This window comes from Protopterus annectens, chromosome 8.part0 (genome assembly GCF_019279795.1).
Source record: "Protopterus annectens isolate FY-2018-M chromosome 8.part0, PAN1.0, whole genome shotgun sequence".
NCBI lineage: Eukaryota > Metazoa > Chordata > Ceratodontiformes > Protopteridae > Protopterus > Protopterus annectens.
Genome location: NC_056741.1, coordinates 780219750 through 780244318, shown reverse-complemented (window position 1 = coordinate 780244318; position 24569 = coordinate 780219750).

Sequence of the window (24569 nt, the reverse complement as noted above, 5' to 3'; positions counted from 1 at the left end):
GAGGGACCTGAATGCATATATTGGGACAGACAGAATAGTATCTGAGGACTGCCTGTGTTCACATGGATGGGGCAACAGGAATAAAGAAGGAGAGGTCATTCTAGACTTCTGTCTGGCAAATGGCTTGATGGTGGCCAATACATGATTTCGCAAGAGAGACAGTCACAAGACTTCATACAGTTGTGGCTAGCATACAACTCAGGTAGATTTCCTCCTAGTAAGAAAAGAGTATTGGGGTAAAATCAGCGATTGCAAAGTCATCCCCAGTGAAACATGTGTCCCACTGCATAAACCACTGATTGCCACAATTAGTTGCAAGCAGTAGCACCTGCTTCATGCAACTCTCTTCCTGATAACATTACAGAATTTGCAGGATCTTTCACTTAAAAACTGAACTCATATCCAAAGACAGAAAACAAATTCACATTTCAAAGATATTCACTGTGATTTGTTACACTTCTGCACTTTAGGATATACTGTGTTTTCCACCAGTTGTAGCATTGTATTAATGCTATGTATATGATTTTTATTGTGTATACTTCAACTCTTTACACAGAACTGCATCTATTTGCACTGTCTCATTGGCTTACTTTGTTTGCTATATTTATGCTCTTTTTTCATACTAGACTGTTAACGCATTGTGTCTGATTGCTATGTGCATAACTACATGTATTGCATCTGTTGTGTAACTATTGTGTATACATTCTTTACCAGCTGGCTTTGGAGGTGGCAGGAAAGGGTACTGTACCAGTCTACTAGCCCAGTAAGGAAACTTAAATAAATGGGTACAAAGTACAGTGTGAGGCAAACGTTGGTCAAAGACAATTCAAAAAGAAAATACAGAAAGTGAAAATCTATGAATTATGCATGAACTAAATTATTCAACTCTTCCTACTGGTCCCATAAGTGATTATTTTGTTCTGTATGGGAATTTGAATTCCAGTTTGAAACAAAAAATTCTAAAAAGATCAGATTAATGATTCAAGAATGATTTGCTCAGAACACATGGTATAGTGGTAGGAAAGACTCATGGACTAATAAACGTAGCTGATTTTCCCACTGCAACAGAAAAAAAGAAAGGAAAAAGTTGAGACACCAAAAGAGACTTGTAGAAGAATGTAAGGTAAAAATGAAGACAGTATGAATGAGCATGAAATGAATATATAAAATGCTTGCCATGTCAAGCCAGTGGAATGCAGAATAATAGTTCAAATATAAATGGCAAAATGCCCAAAGCAGATTTGATCTAAATTGTACATTGCCTTTTATGGGGCAATGTAGTGGTACCTATTAGTTGATATTTAAAACTTTTCAAGATTATCCAGTGGCAAAATAAATACTTTTCACATCATTGCAGATCTTGATATAATGTATGCCACCTCAAGAATACCAGAGATACAGAGGACTGATAATGATTTGCTATTTACCAACCATCCATCTAAAAAGTTTTGTGAAAGCCAAGTAGCTACACACAGGAAACTGCCTCTAGCCAATGACTAAGGGAACACTTTATGTACAATATAATCAAAGTTATAAGAATTGCCAGGTCTGCGGAGCCTGTTTTAGTTATTAGCTGGATAAATTAGCTTGTCATTCTACAACCCTCTTCATTTATGATCCAGGTGACAATAGCACAAGTAAAAATGAGATAAAACTGGACAATTTCTTTGGAAACTAAAGTTAACCAATACATTGAAAGCCTATGTGATACCCATTCATTCAACATTTGGAGCTACACCACTCTGTTATTTAAAGACAAATTTGAAACAAGATGTTTTGCTTAAGCATTTCTAGGAACAGAAATAAGGAATAGATAAGGAGAACAGACCAGAGGGAGAATGACAACATAAGAATATTTTGCTAGTATAATTAAGAGTCCCTGTTTGTTACCTTGCATTCATTGCTTGACTCTGAGTTCTGACTAAGAGTGCTACGGAAACAACTCAGGATATACATTGATGAGTATATTGTTGGCACCTCTTTCCAAAGTTCTACAGTATTCTAATTGCTTTTGCTTGATTGATTTAAGATCATATTTGCTGGCTTCTGATCTGTGTTGAAAGTGTTATTTTTCTGAGTGGAAAGTGCTATTTTCCCCCCACCCTTAATCCTGCTCTGTTAAATACTGGCCAAACAACTTGTGTGTTTTATCTGATTGTCTCAAGGCTTGCTAATATAATTAAGATTCCCTGTTTGTTACCTCTGCATTCATTGCTTGAATCTAACTGAGTTCTGACTGAGAGTACTACTGAAACAACTCAAGATATAAATTGATAAGTATATTTTTTGGCACTTCTTCCCAAAGTTCTACAGTATTCTAATTGCTTTTGCTTGATTGATTTAAGATCATATTTGCTGGCTTCTGATCTGTGTTGAAAGTGTTATTTTTCTGAGTTGATTTTTCCCCCACCCTGTCCTCCCTATTGGTGTTTTCTTTTTATACTTGGTGGCTTTGCAATTGCCCGCCCCTACTGTATATTTGATCTAATCCATGGTGGTGCAGCGGTAGTATTGTTGCCTCACAGCAAGAGGTTCTCCCGTTCGATTCTCGGCTGGAGTGCAGTGAGTGCCTTCTGTGTGGAGTCTGCATGCCCTCCCCATGGTTGGGTGGGCGTTCGAAAGACATGCGTAAATGGGCATGCCTTCACTGAAGTTTGAACATCGAGCTGGCACCTCAGCGTTCGTGAAAATCTACTGCCAATCATTAGCGGACCAGAGTTCCGCTGTGGCGACCCCTAACCGGGAAAAGCTGAAAGACAAATAACAACAACTGTATATTTGATCTGTGACACTCCTCCCAGTCTAGTGTCTTTAGCTCATTCTACCTAATACGGACAGAAAAAAAATAAATAAATATTTTTTTTTTGCACTTTACTCATCTGCTTACTGTGTTTGTGTTTCTTCCTACTTTATTATTTATTTTGCTCTTGCTGCCTGTTCTTAAAAGTACTTAACAGCATTTATTCTGGTGCATTTATTACTGCTTGTTAGTAGCCGATTAAATTGTAACTGTTATTTTAAGCCTTTGGATTACGCACTTGGGGTTTAGACCAGTTGTGTCACATTAGGAAGGTTTGTGGTCTGCACTGTTGTGGCAGGACAGGAAAGTTAAATCCTTCTGAGTTGGGAGTTGCTGATTTAAGGCTTAGTGTCTGTTCTAAAGTGTATTAGTTCTGGTTTAAGCACTTGGGCTTTGGGCCAGTTTTTTTACATTAAGAAGGTGTGGTCTGCACTCTTGTGGGAGGCTGGATTCTGCCCTTCTGAGCTGGGAATTTCTGATCACAGGTTTATTGTGCCTGCTTATTTGAACTGTTTCTTTCTGAAAATGGTGCACCTTGTTGCTGCAGCATAGACTAGATTCAGGCCTGCTGAATCTAGCTTTGTTTGTATAACTTCAGCACTGACCCAGGCCATCTTTTTTTGGAGAAGGTTCCCCTGCACCCTAGCAGCAGGATTGTGCAGTTAGAACTTGTCTGTTTGAAGACTGCTGGAGCAGGGCTCAGTTTTGAGCTTTTTTCTAGTTAATTGGGTAACTTGTTTAAATCAGTTGTTCGTTTTCTATTGTTTTATATATATAAAAAAATTGCATTCTATTCATCTGCTTTTACTGTATTTGTGTTTCTTCCTACTTTATTACTAGTGGCATTGACTACAACTCTGATCTGAGATATATAACAATAAGTATCCTTTTCTGTGCATTTAAAGTGTTTTTTTGATTGTATCTGCTTTATTTTCTGAAAAAAAAACAAAAAATATACTTGTTTCCCACCTTTCTAAGCTAGTATAGTCCAGTTTTCAGGTTAAGTGCTGAATTCAGGGCTGTGTTAAAACTCTCTGTGTTTGCCCATACCTTACCTGGATAGAAGGAAGTTTCTCTGTTCACCTGTGAGAGAGGGGAGCTTTGAGCAGCCTATCTGTCCCTGGAGGAGTGGTTTTAGCCCAGAAATTAGTAGTTTATTGGCCATTTTGGGCTAATTTCTATCTCTTTCATTTCCCTGCTATAAATACCGCATTTGACAAGTTTTGCACGCCAGGCAGTGACGGTTAGCTAGGGTATAACTATTCCCGGCTCCACAGTCTCCTCTTCAATTTTTCCCTTGGAACTAGACAAACTTTCAACTTAAGCACTCAAGCCATTCATTTCTCAGCCCAGCACTTGCTCAAAACTAATAGCAAGCACTTATAAACCCTAGCACTAGAACCTCCTATACTGTACAGAAGGACAAGGCTCTCTATTCAACCTTACCAGCCATTTAGTAAAACAGTTCACTGTACCTATCCAGGCATGTCCAAAGGGCAGTTTCAGATGTACTCTCCAGTCCAACTGGTGAATCTGGGCATTTTGAGGCAATGTTACAACTGCCTCATGTACACAGACAACCCTCTCCTCCTACCACCAAACACTAATACATGTGAGAGATGCAATTATACAGCCAAACTGGAGGCTAAGCTCTCTCAATCCAAGGCTGGATCAGACAGTCAAGAGGAGAAGAGAAATACTTGCATCACACCACCAGTCTCTCATAGACCCATTAAACCAGCACCAGCAAAAAACACACCTAAATACATGAAAACATACTCGGAGGCTCTAAATAAAAATCTGCAAAAGCAACAGAGACCTCCAAAGCAGACACCCAAACAACATCCACCGCCCAACACAAATCATGAAACACATACTTCACAAAACCAGTGTGCCATGCAATCACAGCCCTTAAGGCAAAATAACATACCCAACATACTAGTAATAGGTGACTCTATAGTCAGGCACACTGACGTCCCACTCACTAGGCTGAATAAGGAGAAGGTTACTATTAGCTGCCTGTCAGGTGCCAGGATCCGCTCATAACACAAGCACTCAGGTCACTCCAGAACAAGTACAAATATGACTCTGTCATTGTCCATGTTGGTGTGAATGACCTGAGCCGTACCTCCCTGGACTACATGAAAAGAGACATGGAAGAGCTCTCTGATCTTGTAGCCCAGGCCGGTATGACCCTGACCCTGAGTAGCATCCTGTCCTCACCAAGAATTATACCACAGTATAAAGAAAAAAATATAAATTTCAACAATTGGATAAGTTTCTGGTGTCATTCAAAGGGGATCCAGTGTCTGTCCGCTTGGGATGACATGCTCGACAAGCTACGCTGCTTAGCTAGAGACGGCTTGCACCTGTCACGCTTAGGCTTTTGAATACTGGCCAAGGCTCTTGCCACCCCCATAGTGCCTTTTTTAGGCAAGGCCCAAAAGTCAAACCCACCGCCATAAATAGCACAAGTAACAAAAAACTGAGGGTGATGCTACTCCATACCAGAAGTCTAAACCTTAAAATGCACACACTCAAGGCACTCCTCAATATGGAGAAAATCGATATATGTGCAGTAACAGAAACCTGGTTTATGGCTCCAGAGAGCACCCCAGCACTACCAGGCTACAACTCATACCATACCTTTTGGCCACAGAACCTGGACTGAAATACAAAAGGAGGGGGGTGTATCCATATTCATCCAGGATACCCCCACCTCCAGGTTAGTGGCACAGCACGATGCTTCAGAGATCATCCACGTGCAACTAACAATGGGCACCATGTCCCAGGACCCCCATTCCGCATTTCTGGAAACACTGGGAAATATAAAGGTCCTACCAAACACCCTAATATTGGATGATTTCAATTACCCAAACATTAATTGGGTGAACTACTCAAGTACCAACTCCCTTGCCCAACATTTCCTAGAATTTATAAACTCAAACACCCTGGATCAACTGGTCAACACTCCCACCAGAGGTGACAACATATTGGACCTGGTCATCACCAACATGAGCAACTGGTGCTCCACAGTGGAGGTCAACCCCTCATTGGTTAGATCTGACCATAAACAAATCACTTTGGATATCCACATTCTGCTCCCATCCCCAGACAAGGAAACCACCGTGAAAAACTTTTCAAAAGCAAACTTCACTTTACTTAAGACCGAGGTGGAAAGTTTCAAAGCCCCCATGCTAAAGGATAACATTGTCCAAGATGCAAAATCCTTTACTAATGCATTCTACGGGCACCTACAAGAATGCATGGATCATGCTATCCCAAGCAAAACCAAGACTCACTCCTCCAAGAAAAGGAAACCAGCCTTGTGGACTCCTGCCATAAACAAGCTATACAATAGAAGGAGGAAACTTGTACAGAAAAGAGTAAAATCCCAAGAAGAGAAGACATCCATGATCAGTATCAGCAAGAAACTATGATCCCTCATAAAATCATCCAAGGTGAGTTTCGAAAGAAAAATTGCCAAGGACTCCAAAGATAACCACAAGGCATTCGTTAGCTATGTCAAGAATCTAAGTGGCAATGCTCAGATCTGCTCAGAGTTAGTGCAGAATGGTACAAAATACACTGAACCGACCAATATTGCCAACATCCTGGCAGACAGGTTCAGCGCAAACTTCACCACCCTCTCATTCCCAAAAGGGCCAATAACCATACCAGAAGAATGTAGAGCTCCTGAAATCACAGACACTTAGGTTAAAACAGCCCTCTCCAAAGCCAAAAACACAGCATCAATGTGACCGGACGGAGTCCCAGGCTGCGTCCTACATGAGCTCAAAGACAAACTAACCCCTCACCTAAACACAGTTCAAACTCAGCCTCTCCACAGGTTACATACCCAAAGAGTGGTGCAAAGCAACGGTTATTCTGCTCTACAAAGGTGGAGCCACAACAGAACCCGGGAACTATCGGCCTATAAGCCTGACTAGCTTGGTCTACAAGGCTATGGAGCACATCATCATGGAACAGAGACATTGGGAACCTCCGAACACTGGACCCTACCCAGTTCGTCTTTGTTAAGGGCAGAACATGCCTCCTAAACCTGGTGGACTTCTTTGAGACAGTTTCCAAGGCTATAGATGAGGGAAAGGTGGTACACACAGCCTACCTAGACCTCGCAAAGGCCTTTGACACCATTCCCCATTCTGGTATTATAGACAAGCTCACCAGCCTGAATATAACCCCCTACGTCACAAGATGGGTTGCCAACTGGCTCACGGACAGAACCCACATGGTAAGAGTTGCTGGAGCTAGGTCTGACTCTAAACCGGTTACAAGTGGCATTCCCCAGGGCTCAGTCCTAGGACCCCTCCTGTTCGGCATATACTTCTCAGAGGTACAGGAAAGCACAGGAGGACTATGGCTGACCAAGTTCACAGATGACTGCAAACTAGGGGCTATAATTGACTCTCCAGCTGACACAGACATCCTCCAAAAGGGTCTCACTGAGATGGACACCTGGTGTCAAAATCATGGCCTCAAGCTAAATGCCAAAAAGTGCATAGTCATCCCCTTTGGAAAAAACAAAGTACCCACAAACTACCACATAGGTGGTAGTCCCCTAAATACGGAAGACATAATAAGGGATCTGGGGACCCAAGTAGATAGTAAACTCTCCTTTGATAATCACATTGCCAAAGTGGTTAGAAAATCCTTCTATGTGGCACACTTTAAAACAAAAGGTTTAGCATCCAGATCAAAAGAGGTCATTGTGCCCCTCTACTCATTGCTCATCAGACCCATCATAGAGTACAACGCCCCATTTGGGATGTATCTTACAAGACAACTGCAACAGCTGGAATGACCACAGAAGTACCTCACCAAGAGGATCACTGGCCTCAAACAGATACCCTATGCAGCTCGACTGAAGAAACTCCAGCTGTACTCGGTTGCATACCGCCTACTCAGAGGTGATCTCTGCCTGACATACAAGGCCATGTCCAGCCCAGAACTGATTAACATGCTCCACCTAAAGAAAAGCTTATCCCCTCAAGCCACAAGCTCTAGGGATCTAAACCTCACAACAACAATAAATAGGACGCGCTGGAGGGATAGATTCCTGTCACAGAGATTTCCCATGCTTTGGAACAAGATTCCAATCTACATTAGGCAGAGCTCCTCGCTAACACTCTTCAAAAGAAACCTTGACGAGTGGATGGGAAACAGAAAGTTTACCTCGGGGATCACTTCAGTGGCTCTGCTGGACAGAGGCACAGGGAACTAATCTAAGGGGGCAGCGAAAGCCTTCACATTCTGGCTAGGCTTATAAATGCCTTCAGGCAGATAGCCTAGTACCTACCTATGAACCTATATGGCCAGTTTCATTGATGCAGATAAAGCTCTTTCTGTGGTATGGTTTACCTTTAAAATGTCACAACACACTTGAGGGACTGTTTACTTAACCAGCTAAAATGTCTGTAATGGCAATGTCGAATGCTTGGAAGAACGAGCCTGGTATTTAAGAAATAGTCAACACTCAGGAATGTTGACTTTGTGCAAAACAGCCATCACTTCCAGATGTCTCCGATGATTGTTATACAGGAGGCCAAGCCCCCCTGCACCCCACACCCCCTGCTAATTTTATATATACTAGCTCCGAGATTACACTACAGTGAGGGAAAGGGTGCATGTCCCAATCCCCATTGTAGTGCGATCTCCACTCAAAATGCTGAATTCACAAGAGTGAATGCACACTAGCATTTGCTGTTGTGAGTTCAGCATTTTGTCATTTGCTTATATGTACTTTTAAAAACAAACTTTCACACATCTGAGCATCACACAAGTGGACCTCAACATTGTAAATGTAAACCCTGTGGTACAGATTAACTGAGTGCATTTCTCAGCTTGGGAGTCTGGTGTAGCTTGGGTATGCCTATCCTGGATGTTGGGGGTGGATTGGGGGCCATCAATGCCACAACTGTCTGTGGAGGGGTGTTGCTATAACAGATGGCCTTGGGGCAAACATTTAGTTTAGCTACTTTGGTGAGAGCTCACATTGTAAGTATACAGGAGCATGCACTTGCATATAAGAGAGAGTTGTGGTCTCCAAAGTGATGCAGGTCACTTATTTCCCTGTCCAGAGGAGGGGTATATATATATATATATATATATATATATATATATATATATGGTTTACCATCATATGGCCGAGCACACAGTGTTCAAACCTGTATATGTGCAAAATTTATTAGCGAATCCTGGCATGCTGAATGGTCGGAATGTCGCAAAAACACCAAAATCGACATTTCTGACTGCTCTGCATCCAAAAACAAGTGCTAATGTGGGTCTAAAAGGGGAAAGGGTTTTGCAATTCGCAACATCTGCATTCGCAATTGTGGGATGTTGCTGCACTCCTTTCAGACATATGCGCTTGACCATCCACCGGTCAGCCATATGATGGTAAACCTATATATATATATATATATATATATATATATATATATATATATATATATATATATATATATATATATATATATATATATATATACACACACACACACACATATATATATATATATATATATATATATATATATATATATATGTATATCTATTGATATAGAGATATCTAGTATAAGGGAATAAATGTGCAGCCTGCTAGGTGCTTAATGCTGCTATTGCAGTAAGCCTAGCAGGATGGGTGATCTGGTATCACGTGCTCACTCTTATCCTCCTTGTCTGGTCACTCCAGCACCCAGACTGCTATTCAAACTCAGTTCTGCTGGGGTACAATCAGGGCTTTATCCTTCTGTGTCGTGGGACCAGTCCTATGACAGTATTAGTGATGCTAAACCAATAAATGGAATTTCAATTCAAAGATTACTTAACATTTATATTTTAATGCACAGAAGGCTCTATAGAACCGCGTGTAAACTTCATTACTTAAAAGACTGCATTTACTCATCTACCAGCTAAGATAAAATGTTACTGCTACTACTTATAATAATAATAATAATAATAATAATATCCATTTGTTATCCAGATAGGCCCACTAGATAGCATATTTTCATTTATAAGGTGTTTTTCTAAAATAATTAATTTTTCTTTACAGGTGTAATGGATTTTCGATTTCTACACTGAGCGCACTTTCAGCTACAGTAGTATAAATCTATACTTATTGCTGTACAGAAAATGTATTTCAGAATTATCCTAACTTAAAACATTGTCAGTGTTGTCATGCATATCATAAAATTATATATTACTTTTCATTAGTTTAACTCTATTTGGAAAATCCCATGGGTGTGACTCAGTAGCTTAGACACCATATCCTGAAAATGTCATAGGCACATAATGTGCCGCTCAACTGTACAGATTTTCACAAAATATCCAGATTTTTGCCTCATATTTTTGGTCCATTTTTCATAAAATTGTGTTTTTTTCTGACAAATTAGTGGCAAATCATTAAAGAATGAAGTTAGAAAACGACAGACATTTGAGTTTCAGATTTCATATCCTTTAGAAAAAATTAATGTTAATGCAAAGCCTGTTATTGTATTAACTGTTTAAGTTGACTCCAACAACACAAAACCAGGAACTGCAATACACCAACCTTAAACAAAAGTAAACCAGTTCTGTTAGAACACTCGAGTGATGTTGACAGTAATCCACACGGATGTGTTACTTAAAAACAGTAGGTTTATTGAGCATGCTTTTGTCTTAGAAAACAAGACTTCATCAGAAAATAGTTACAATTCAAAAACACAGTGCTTTTATACCCTTAAGCTAATAGATAATTAATTAGCAATCAATTATACATCTCCCCTATCATACTTAAAGCAGCATAGCAATATTCCATAATTTTAAAATGTTTTTTTTTAAAAGCTACAAATAGATGAAGCTATAAAAATACAATTAAATATGATACTGATACATTATATGTAAATTGATAACAATAATAATAATAAAATATAATTTAATACATTCCATATAAATTAACAATGATAATAAGAAAATAATTTAAAACAATAATAATAATAAAATATAATTTAAACAATAATAATAATATAATAATAATAATAAAATATAATTTAAACAATAATAACAATAAAATATAATTAAAAAATAATAATCCTGACACAACTGTACCAGGAGGTCAAAGTATTACAAATTGGAGAAAGTGGAGTGTTTGTGGAAAGTGATTATTCACTGTACATCAGACTGAAGAGAAACAAATTCATACCAGGCTATCTGCCCTAAGACATTTATAAGCTGTACCCAGCTGTCTCTAGAATATTTTTTCCTGGAAGATCACATTTATGTTAAAAATTTTGTTCCCATTAGTTTGTTGTGCCAAAGGTCTGTCCAGCTAAAAGTGACACAGAGATGATTCCAGTAAAACCTCGATCTCCAATGTTCCAAGAAAGATTTCTCTTGAACAGAGCCAGTGAGGTGCTATGCCTCACATGGACCGGGATTTTATTCCACAACATAGGGAGTCTCTGGGTGACAAATCTATCCTTCCAGCATGTCCTATTTATATCTAATAAGGTTTTTAAAGTTGGGCAAACAGGAGGGCAACGATGTGAAATGAAATATTTTTTGGTGTGAGAAAGCTTTAACTTCTGTTTCCATTGAGACAAGCTGGCTATAGGGGCAAGCAATAAAAGTCAAAGTACTTTTTTATGGCTAAATATTAATATTTTCTGAAAGCATGTGACCTATTTTTCACATCTGGGAGGAAAATGAAGATAAGACAAGAAAAGATAGCAATTAGTGTAAGTGGGAACACAGGTTGTAACATGCATCTTAGCATGGATAAACGTAATGTTAGGTTATGTAATTCCTGTGTGCACACCTCTCAGTTTCGGACAATTGTTTCTATCAGGAAAGTTAAACTTCATTCTTTGAAGATGTATATAATTTTATGTGTTTGTTTTAAGATAATAGGTTATAGGGGTGTTCTTTTTTATGTTCGAAGGTTTTCATTGAAACAAAAATTCTTGTCAAATGTGACAAAGGTTCAAGTAGTGATGAAAAGAAACAACTGTATAAAAAATCAACCTGCCAAACATTAGTGGGTGCATGCAACACAAAAGCTGGAAGTAGGCACTTAAAAAGTTGTCATATACAATAGGTTGGAATAATAACTTCTTATCATAATGGCTATGCTAAATATATTATTTCTGAACATGAATGGCCCCATAGGTATAGCCAAAAATAAGAGTACTGAATTATATTAAGAAATACAGAATGCAAATGGCAATGATAAAGGAGAAGCTTTTAGAAAGAAGTGAGCATGTGAATTTGATAAAGAAAGGATTTCAGGATGAATATTCAGCAGCAAATCAGGGACAAAACAAAATAAAAGTATTTATATTAATTACTAGTGGAGAGCCAATAGTGATAGAAGAGGAAAAAAATAGCAATGATAGATTTGTGGTAGTAAGGGGCTATTGGAAGAGAGGAGGATTACACTGTCATGTATTTATATTCCACATAAAACTACTATCATGGAGCTTATGAAACTTTTGACGGAAATTATCAACTTTCAGCAGGGAATATTATTCATAGGTGGGGACTGGAACTTGATTTGCAACAGTGAGGATGTATCTGGGGGCCCTAAAAGGGAAACATATATAACAAAAGATAGTAGATTTCTGGAGAAATGTATGAAAATATTTGGAGTGGAGGACACCAAATTCAGTACAAGAAACTCAGAAAGAATTTACACATTATTCTCCAAGGTACAACAATTGGGCTAGACTTGAAAGAAATTATATTTCATAGGACAATATGCATTCAATTGACACATATCCAATAACTATTTCAGGTCATGCACCAGTAATAAATAAGATAAAAATGCAGGGTAATGAAGTTAAAATAAGACAGTGGTGCTTCCCCACCTACCTGTTAAAAAGAAAGGAATTTAAGAAATGGCTAGTGGAAATTATTCAAGGGTTATTAGGGAAGACAGAAATTTCTTCAGAAGTTACAGCAAGAGAATGGGATAAAATGAAAACGGTGTTTAAAAATAGGGTAGAAATAAAAGAAAAAGAGATGTGATTAAGAAGTAACAAGAATTATTTAGAGGGAATGACAAAGGCTAAAGTTTTGCAGATAAGAGGAATCTCACAGAACAAGAAGAGGCCCAACTGCAGAGTGAAAAAGAGGAAATAAAGGAGTATCTGGATGATATGCATGAGTTTAGAAAGATTGTTATTAAGCAACTGTTTTTTTGATAAACCCGAGAGCACAAAAACTCTTAGCACAATGACTTAGGCCAAAGAAAGTAGAAAGGGTTGTTGCCAGACTTAGGAAGCATATAAGAAGAAAATTAACCAGATATCCTGAAGAGGGATTAGGGATATTTCAGAAATTTTATGAAAATTTGTATAAAGCAGAAGAATGTGGAAATAAAGAAAAGCACAGATGGAAACATTCCTGAAGACTTAAGTATGCCATGGTTAGACGTAGCTGAGTCTCAGCAATTAACAGTTAAAATAGGAGGAGCTGAGATAAAAACAGTGATGTATAAGCAATCTGCAGGAAAGTCTTCAGGAACTAATAACATTCCTGTGGAAGTTTGGGAACCAGGAGGGAAGAAAAGAAAATTATTTTAAAAGGAGGGGAAGTACCAGTATCCTGGAAGAAATCTCTGGCGGCTGTAATACGTAAAGATGGTAAAGACCCATCAGACCCAGCTTCATATAGGTGAATTTTAATTTTAAACCATGATTATAAGGTGTTTATGTCTATAACAGCTAAATGAATGGCAAAGGTGTTGCCAAAATGCATAGATTTGGATCACTGTGGTTTTGTGGAGGGGAGGCAAACATATGACAACATTACTAGAACAATGATGATCCAGAGAGAAGTAGAATGCAAGAAAATACTGCTGTTGTTGGTGAGTCTTGATGCAGAGAAAGCATTTGACAGAGTATACTGGACTTTTACAACTAGAGTAATAGAAACATTTACATTGCCTGATATAATACTAAGGTTAATTAGGAAGATATATGAAAGATCAGAGGCAAAACTTAAAGGTGGAGGGTTTCTGTCTGATGAGTAGTGTCTGAACAGAGGAACAGACAGGGATGCCCCCTTTCATCTTTGTTATTTGCATTATATTTAGAGCTATTGGCAAAAATATGAGGTACTCAGAAATTTACGAATATAGTTGATATGGTAATCAAGAAAAGTTGGCTTTATTTGGAGATAATATTATTTTGTACCTGATAAAACCAGAAAAGGACATCTCAGTGTTATAGAACATTCTGAGAACATTTCACGTTTTCTTGGGAAATAAAATGAATGAAGACAAAACAAAGGCTATGGTTATAAACTATGTACCCACATATGAATTGGTTCATCAATACCCATATTTATGGAGACACGATAAAATAAAGTATTTATGGATATAGATATCATGATAGAAGCAGTTAATGTGCTTTTAGGCCATTTAGTTTTATGTGCAGGTCAGGCATATTTTTATCAACCACAAGAGAAGTTGTGTACAGTAATTAATAAAGAGGTGAATGATTTTATCTGGGAGGGGAAGAGTACTAGGGTCAAGTGGGATTCTTCCAAAAGAACAAGGTGGTTTAGGATTACCTGATTGGAGGGATATTTTTACTAGACATTTAAGGCTCATATACATAACATAAACTGAAAGCTATAATTCAAAATGGAAAGGGATGATGATGAAGCAGGGAGTCTGAGTCAGTTCAAGAAGCAAGGAGATCATGGGATTTTGGATACAGATCCTTAAAGAGAATAAAAACAGCTATACAGAATATTATTCATAAGTAGCAGGAATTATTCTAAGAACTAAGTCAACACATGGAGAAAGGAGATTCCGCAATGAATGCAATGAGGGGTACAGAGAATAGGCAAGAGGGTCTTGAATTTACTGGAGAAAACTCCCAAAGCAACCAAGGTATTTAGAGCAAGTAACTGGAGAGGGAAAGGTAACAGAATGGGAGGAGGCCAAGAAGACATTTGGACTGCAGGCTAAAGACTGCCTTCCCTATCAGGGATTGATATGAGAGTTTTAGCAAAGAGAAAGGGGTAGGGAAATCCTAAGTTAAAGACCTTCTCAGGTAGAGTTTTAGTTGAATCTGGAATGGAAACTGCTGTTAAAAAAGGGTAATTAGTAGGACATATAAAACACTGCATGATAACTATAGGAATAAATCAGAGGAGGTTAGAAAAAAATGTGAAGAAAGATTGGATAAGCAATCCATAAGGAAACAATGGGAGGACATTATGTTTGGCTCCCAAATATGCAACAAAGCAAAAACATTTAGGATTTTTGCTTGGAAGTGTTTGCATAGATATTTTATACCCCAAGCAGACTCCAAAGAATTTTTCCTCAGGTAGATGGCAAATATTACAGATGTGATGAGGAAGAAAGAGGTAACTGGAAATATATGTTTTGGGAGTGCAACAAGTTGACAGACTTTAAAAATTCCCTACATAGTTCTCTATCAGAAATATTGGATGAGCGAATGGCTGTAACTAAGGAAATGATTTTCTGAACTAGGATACAGAATCAGAATTGCCTACAAATAGTAAGGCCTCATTAAGTTTAATTTTGGTAACTACCAAAAAAGCAATTACTAGAAAATAGAAATCAAAGTCTAATCCAACTGTATTTGAAGTAGTGAGTATTGTAAAAGAGATAAAATAATTGGAAGTGGGATCTTTAGAAAAGCGAAGGAGCATCTTACATAGAAAAAAAGGAAATTGTGGGAACAATACTGAAAACAATGCATACAGAATGATGTTTTTGAAGAAAAATGTGGTGTAAGGGAAGGCAGCAACTGGGCAATTTGTGCAATGTTAGATTGATGGTAATTGTATAAAAGAATGTATGTGATATATAATGTTTGTAACTGTGAACATTACCATGTTTTTTTCTTTTATATAAATATATGTTTGCCTATGTCTTAAGTGATAATTCAATAAACATGTAAAAAACATTAAAGAAATGTTTTATATCATCTGCAGTCTGAAAAATTAAGTTAGGACTTTAATAAAGCAAGATTTGGTGGCCGAGTACCTCATGGTTGCAGGGTTAGGCAGTCTGTCAGGATGAATCCTATATAGCCTAGCCCATTCAGTCCCCACTACATGTTTTCCCCTTCCTTAAGGGATTGTGGGGCCACTTGTGGGGCCAAGTCTGAGATGTTTGCCCATCCATTCATTCATTTTGTATGTGAAGGGGACTAGAGAGTTATTTTGTGTGATATGAATGGAGAGTCTATTCTAGAGGAGGGGAATTCTTAGGGAAGGGTATATACTCTGCCAGCAGGTTTTCCTTATGTTAAGGCAAAAGTTAAGCTCTCTAAAGCAGGCGTTTGTGATGTTACATGTTTGTTGAATGCATAGAAGGTCTTACAGGGCAGGTTCATTTGAAGTTTTGTATGCCAGAAGGTGAACTCCACAGGAGTCTGTATCAGACAGAAAATAGAAGTAGAGATTTAAGATGTTGTCTATTGATTTTCATATCGAGGAAGTGCTGTGTTTTTTCAAGTTGAATTATGTCTTTGGCCAGCTACATGACAGATGGAGCATATTATATTATATTATATTATATTATATTATATTATATTATATTATATTATATTATATTATATTTTGGGCATAACAGTGAAGTTGTAGAGAGGGATGATAATGCCCTTGGATCTAGAAGATACCTTTGGTAACCATCTTAGCTAAGTACAAGGATTTTCTGACAAGCATAGGAAGACAGTGGTCAAAGAAGAGTTCACTGTCTACAAAAGTGCCCAGGTCCCTAATAAATGTGTCTGCTTTGAGAGGGTGGCTTCTGTTTGGTAAGTGATTGGGTACCTGCATTTTCCAGAGGACATGATACTGTAACTTTTAACATTTAAACTGTCATTATCGAGTCTATCTCATACTGCTCTAAAATGACTACTTGGCCAGTAAGTCTGCCTTATCCTGTATTATTACATCTACTTTGCCACATACATTGTACCATATCCTTCTAGACTTTACACTGTTATGAAAGTTCACTTTACCTCTTCTACTATTATAAAACTCTATGGGTCTAAACTTTTTCAATGAAGTGTACAAGGTGAAGCAGGCAGGATCTTTCCTTCACGATGCCAGACTTATTTGGATCAAGGGATTGTAAGCTGATAATATCCTTGTTAATGAGGTCCATAATGATATACTGAATTCTCTTACAAGCAAAGCTGGTGAGGCTTATTAGTCTATAGTTGCCAAGTGGGACCATACCTCTCAACTTCTAAGACTGAAAAATCTGGACAAAGCCATATATAACGGGGACAAAGGCCCAAAAAAAAGACAATTTTTAAATATTGCTCTTACAAACATATAAAGTTGATAAAAATCACAGATTTTGCATTAGCATGAATTTCCTGAAGAGTATGAAGTCTGTAACTCAAACATCTATCATTATTTTCTGACTTCAATCCTCAGTGATTTGCTAGAAAACCAAAATTTTATGAGGACCAGACTAAAAATATGAGGCAACAATCTGTACATTCTGTGAAAATCTGTACAGCTGAGAGGTATGAGTGGGGCTACCTTTGTGAAGGGGGATGACAACCACTGTTCTCCATGCTCCTGGTACAAAGCCATTTGTGAATCTGAAATTGAAAATATACAGGAACAGGTCTAAGAGAGATTGCATTTCATTTTGACAAGGACACTCACTGACACCTTTGATGGCCCCTTAGAGCTAGTGCTTTTTTTACCTTTCAGAGGTCTTTTAATACTTGCTCAGTGTAGATCTTTGGGAGGGTGTAGTCAAGATATCATGCAGAGGAAGCTAGGGAGAGATAGTGTGGAAATGTTTGCGCTAAATGTATTTGCTACTATGATGGCTATGTCCTCAGGGGCAGAGGGGCTGATATTGTTATGTATAAATTTAGTACAGTAGTGAGCATTGATTGGTAGTTGAAGAAGGACTTAAGGTTGTCTTTGCTGTCGATTCTGGTTTACAGTCATAACTTGGCCTTAGTGGATTTAATTTTATTTCAAAGTTGTTCCTCAGCTTTCTGTGTTCTGTTTTAGAACAAGTGATTCTGAGCTTGTTCCTAAGGGTTGGAAACTTTTTTGTTTTCTTTTTTTTGCATAGTTTGTAGATACTAGTATTCCACCACAAAGGTTTGTTCCTAAATCTGCTATTATGTTTGTGTCATATCAGAACATAGGGAGTGTGGTAATCACAAAAACATATTGTTAATGCAGCTGCATTGGCTAATGGCTCCACAAAGGGAGAGGGGCTTTTGAACTACACCATGTTTTCAGTTAGTTTCAACAAGTTTTTCTTAGAGAAATCCTGAAAGATAGTAGGGTTAGTGGGAATATTAGGCTGGATCATAATGATGAAGACCACTGTATGGTAGTCAAATTTCTCCAGTGGTGGTGGGTTAATTCTAGGTATAGAGCTTAATGGTGATATGTTAGTGATGGCAAAGTCCAGTTAATTTGGGATCTTGGTAAGGGAGAGCACTGTTTAATCTCCTGAGTTAGCATTGATGAAATCCCGGAAGTATTTTGCATATTTGTTTGCAGTATTATAGGTTTTCTAGTTTCTAGATGAATAGGTGAAATCATCAAGAATAATAGTGTTTGGTGCAATATTAAGGGCTTTAAGGTTGCTTAGATATACCTCCAATAATCGGTGCCATGGAAGTGGTTCTGGAGCATGACAAGATATGATAGGCAATTTTATTGATCGTTACCAGGATATGCAAGTGCTCTGTGTTGTTATCTTTCTATATAATTCTAGATTTATTAGAATTATGCAAGAATATAAACACACCACCTTTGAGAACAGAGTCTTGCTCTGCAGATGATCTAAATGAGTACTATGCACCAAATACTGGTAGAGAGAGTGCATTATCAACGCACTAAAAAACATGTTTCACTGATGTGTGTGTGTGTGTGTGTGTGTGTGTGTGTGTGTGTGTGTGTGTGTGTGTGTGTGTGTGTGCACATGGTTGCATGAGAAAGGAAAAGCAAATGCTGGAATCATAATAGTGGGATGGAGAGGTACAATCTACTCCTGAGAATGGGATCACAGTATAGATGCATGTACTCCATTCACGTCACAAGCATTGTGTTCACCCTCTCAACAAAAATACACTAGTGTGAGGTGCACTGCAAGAACAGGTTATGCTCCCTTCTGTGTCTGAGTCCCAGAAGTGCTAAGAGAAGACTTGTGCAATGTAATAGGGGTGAACAGACTGCTATACTGTAACCACCACTGTATGTGCTGCAGAGATTCTCCAGGAATATTCAGAATGGGAACCTGTGTATCCAGGGATGCAATAATAAATAGGGCATCTTACAGATATACAAACACAGTCACATTCACAAGTCAGTGTGTTGTCTAGTGTGTGAGTGTGGGGGGAAGGAATATATGCTTTATGGTTCTATCTTTGTGTTCAATAACACACATTGAGCATGACTCTGCTAAAGCTGGATGGCTTTTGATCAGGTATGGTACCATGGCATTCTTGAATTCTTTATGAAAAAATATTCAACGCAGAGAAAATAACAAACAGCTTTGGAAAACTCTTTCATCTTTCAAATGGTCAAGACTTCTTCAGATTCTGAAGTCTTGCCCATTTGAAAGACGAAAGTGCCCAATAATATAAATTACTTGATTCTACAAGCTCAGACACCTGTGTGTTATTTTATTTGGTTTAAATTTTTACCAGGGTCTTAACATGTTTTCACATTGTGTTTATTGGTTTTATTCTACTCAAGAGACTAAAATTGCATCAGTATCATATTGTATTCATTATTTCACAGAATAATCTACCTTTATGTAACAGTGTTAGAGCTTAAAATAATAGGATCATAGGAAATTCAAAGCAACTAAGTTTTGTGTCATTACAACTTTACAATACCCACCCTTAGATTGTACCTCCTTTGTCAAGAAAGACTAGGCCTGTCAAACCTGAAGTGAATGTGTGAATATTTTGCCAATCATCAGAGTTTTGTATGAATGAAGATAGTGTTTGCAGAGTGAGTTTGTTCCAATGGTGGAGGACTGAGCTCTGTGAGATGCCACTAGTCACCTTCACAATCTTTCATGAGGCACCTGCCACCCTTACTATTTGGGCTTTGTCTTTTATCCAGTTTGCTATTGGTCTTACCACATAAGAATCTATTTTCAATGCAGTAAACTTACTATGTTAGCATGGGAGTGGTGTCAAATGCAGTTTCCAGGTTAAGGTATACCATGTGGACAGCATGATCATTGCCAACAGTTTGTGTTACCTTTCAAAGATGTTAACCAAAGTCATTAGACAAGATCTACCCTTGACAAAGCAAACTGTCATGGTTTAATTTCTCCAAGTCTTTTGGGTTTCTAATGCCAAGATAGTAATGGACCATTCCTATGTCGGGGTATGATTAAAGTTCATGAAATTTAGTATTGTTTCAATCTTTGATGTTAGCCAAAAGTGCTCTTCACAACACCAGCAATGTGCCCAGAACTGACTCCTCCTGTAATTCATACAGCGTTACATATATAGACAGCATATCTAAATACTACTGTAAATTCTTTTTTATGAGATCCATTGCTCCTACTACTATTGGGATTGTCTTGGTATCTTTTTTCACATTGCTGTCATTTCTGCCTGCAAATTCTGGTATTTTATGACTTTGTGTCTCTCTGTGTGTAAGATACCGTAATCAATGGGTGCAGCAATTTCAATGGCCAACTTTGTCTTCATTTCATAGACTACTATATCTGTTTATTCTTGCATCTATTTTCTGAACTATTGGTAATGGGTGATCCCATGTTATATAAATTTCATCATTCTCTATAGTGCTTTGTGGCTCATGTTTCTAATTCTTTTCAGTTATTTCAATATTGTAATGTTTGCACAAACCCCAGTAAAACAGTCTTGGCACTTTATTATGCCTTTAAGTATACAGGCCATCCAGCAACAAGATGTGTGACTGTTTCAAGTTCTGATTTACAGAACTTGCATTTTTCTGTTTATCCCACATGTTCAATGGACTTTGTAAACAAACGTGTACTTAGTCCACTATCCTGGGCAGGCAATATTAACAATCCGCTGTATACTTTAAGAATTTTTTTCTTTCACTATAGAGTATATTTATGTTGCTTGACAACAAGGGTGGAGTGTTTTTAATTTTCCCATTATATTTAGATCTGGTTGGAAGAGACAGTTCTATACAGTCATCTAAGTAGGCATATAACTCCTTTGTGAAGCCACCTGCTGTGGTAACTTTGAGACTGTCAGACTCATAGGTTCACACTAGGCTAACGACCACTGTGGCATTTATAAGCATAGCTAGGCATCTCAAATATATCCAACAAGCTTATGTACTTTAGAAGTTATTTTAAGGAGTATATCTAATCTGGAGCAAGAATTACAGGCTGCCTCTGTCCATTAGAGACATAGGTGCTAGATCTGGGTTGTATTTCTGATTTCAAATCCACTGGTCCAGGTTTCTCTTGAATAGGGTTAGGGATGGGAAGCCTGTTCCAGAGAAGGGGAATTCTCTGAGATATGTACCTGTACTTCAAACATGTCCTATTTATGTTGCAAGCAATGTTTAAATCCTTAGATCAAAAAATTCCAATGCTATTCATTTTGCGAATATGCAAAAGGTCCATCAGAGTGGGATCCATGGTTGCCTTGTATGACAGGCAAGATAACCTCTCAACAGTCTGTAGGAAATAAAATAGAGATAGGGATGTGATCTGCATAGGACATGCTGTTTATGTCTTGTATTCTTTTCCTGAGGACCTTTGTGGACTTTCCAGTTGCTGCATGTGCCTGGTCAGGTATATACTGAAGGGGGCATTGTACTCAATGATGGACCTGACTAGGACCAAATACAGTAGAATAATGACTTCTTTGGACCTAGATGCCTTACTTTTGTTTATAAGTTGGGCAATATAATTGATTTCTTTACTGCCTTAGACACACGTTGGTTGAAAGCCAGGTTACTATCTACATACGTACCCAAATCCTTGACTACTGTTTCTTCGTTCAGGGGTGTGTAATCGATGAGGTAATTTCCTAGGGTGACTGACTTCCCAAAGGGTGCTATTGTGCATTTCTTGGCATTGAATTTTAAGCTGTGGCGTTGGCATCAGTCATTTGTCTTTGTTATTCCTTCCTGTAGGATGCTAACATCTTGAAGGGATTCTATGAATGCTCCTACTTTGCAATTATGTGCAATAGCCAGAGGCCCTTACCAATGGCCTTGACTTTCAAGAAGTCTTCTTCTTCTTCTTTCAGCTGCTTCCATTAGGGGTCGCCACAGTGGATCATCTGTTTCCATTTCTTCCTGTCCTCTGCATCTTGCTCTGTCACACCAACCACCCGCATGTCCTCTCTCACCACATCCATAAACCTTATCTTAGGCCTTCCTCTTTTCCTGTTACCTGGCAGCTTCATCCTTAGCAACTTTTTCCCAATATACTCTGCATCCCTCCTCAGCACATGTCCAAACCAATGTAATCTTGCCTCTCTGGCTTTGTCTCCAAACCTTCCAGCCAGGACTGACCCTCTAATATACTTATTCCTAATCCTGTCCACCCTTGTCACACCCAGTGCAAATCTTAACATCTTTAACTCTGACTCCTGCCTTTTTGTCAATGCCACTGTCTCCAACCCATATAACATAGCTGGTCTCACTACCCTCTTGTAGACCTTCCCTTTCACTCTTACTGGTACTCATCTGTCACAAATCAATCCTGACACTCTTCTCCACCCACTCAATCCTGCCTGTACTCTCTTCTTCACCTCTCTTCCACACTCACCAGTACTCTGAACTGTTGATCCCAAGTATGTAAACTCATCCACCTTCACCACCTATCCTCCCTGCATCCTCACCATTCCTCTATCCTCCCTCTCATTCACACACATACATTCTATTTTATTCCTGCTGACCTTCATTCCTCTTCTCTCTAGAGCATATCTCCACCTCTCCAGGGTATCCTCCACCTGTTACCTTCTCTAACTACAGATCACAGTGTCATCTGCAAATATCATAGTCCAAGGGGACTCCTGTCTGATCTTGTCTGTCAACCCGTCCATCACCATTGCAAATAAGAAAGTACTCAGAGCTGATCCTTGATGTAATCCCACCTCCACCTTAAACAAATCCGTCACTCCCACCGCAGACCTCACCACCATCACACTACCCTCGTACATGTCCTGTGCCACTCTTACATACTTCTCTGACACTCCCAACTTCTTCATACAATACCACAACTATCTAGGCACCCTGTCATATGCTTTCTTTAAGTCCACAAAGACACAACGCAACTCCTTCTGACCTTCTTTGTACTTCTCCATCAACACTCTCAGAGCAAACTGCTCTTTTCCGGCATGAAACCATACTGCTGATCACTAATCATCACCTCCCTTCTTAACCTAGCTTCCACTACTCTTTCCCATAACTTCATGCTGTGACTGATCAATTTAATCCCTCTGTAGTTATTACAGCTCTGGACATCACCCTTATTCTTAAAAATCGGTACCAAAACACTTTTTCTCCATTCCTCAGACATCCTCTCACTTTCCAAGATTTCATTAAACAATCTAGTTAAAAACTCCACTGCCATTTCACCTAAACACCTACATGCTTCCACAGGTATGTAATCTGGACTGACAGCCATTCCATTCTTCATCTTCTTCATAGCTATCCTTACTTCCTCCTTGCTTATCCACTGCACTTCATGATTCACTATCCGCACATCATCCAACCTTCTCTCTTTCTCATTCACTTCATTCATCAGCCCCTCAAAGTATGCTTTCCATCTGCTAAACACACTCTCCTTGCTTGTGAGTATGTTTCCCTCATTATCCTTTATCACCCTTACCTGCTGCACATCTTTACTAGCTCGGTCCATCTGTCTAGCCACTCTGTACAAGTCCTTTTCTCCCTCCTTAGTGTCCAACCTTTCATACAACTCTTCATATGCCTTATCCTTAGCCTTTGCCACCTCTCTCTTTGCCATGCACCTCATCTCCTTATACTCCTGTCTACTTTCTTCATCTCTCTGACAATCCCACTTCTTCCTTGCCAACCTCTTTCTCTATATACTCTACTGTACTTCCTCATTCCACCACCAGGTCTCCTTGTCGTCCTTCCTCTATCCTGATGTGATACCAAGCACCTTTCTAGCTATCTCCCTTACTAGCTCTGCTGTAGTTACCCAGCTATTTGGCAGCTCTTCATTGCCACCCAGTGCCTATGACTTCCAAGAAGTAAATGCCAAAAAGGAGTAGACACAGCACAGAGTCCTGTGGGATACCACTAGCGAATGGCTTCTTTGTGGAGGTGGTCTTCCCTATGCTAACTTCTGTGGCCCTATCTGAGAGCTAGATGAATATCCAGTGAGTAGCACAGAGTTTTGTGCATATATCCATGAGTTTGTTTACAATACATGAATGGGGGTATTGCATCAAATGCCATAGCCAAGACAAGGTAGGCAATTTGTACCATTTTGCCCTCATCCATTGTCTTTGTGACCTTCTCAAAGAAGTCCACCAGGCTGAGTCTACATGATCTGCCTTTGATGAAACCAAACTTGAGTTGGATCCAGTGGTTGAAGGTTTTCTATGTCCTTGTCAATCATTTACATGATTATTCTTTCCATTGATTTGCATATGAGACTAGTTAAACTTATCAGACTATAGTTCCTTGGATCCAGTGATGGTCTGTCCTTGTGCACAGGGATGAACACTGCAGTTCTCCATTTGCATGACACAAAGTCTCTCTGGAAGCTATGATCAAACAGTGCCTCCAG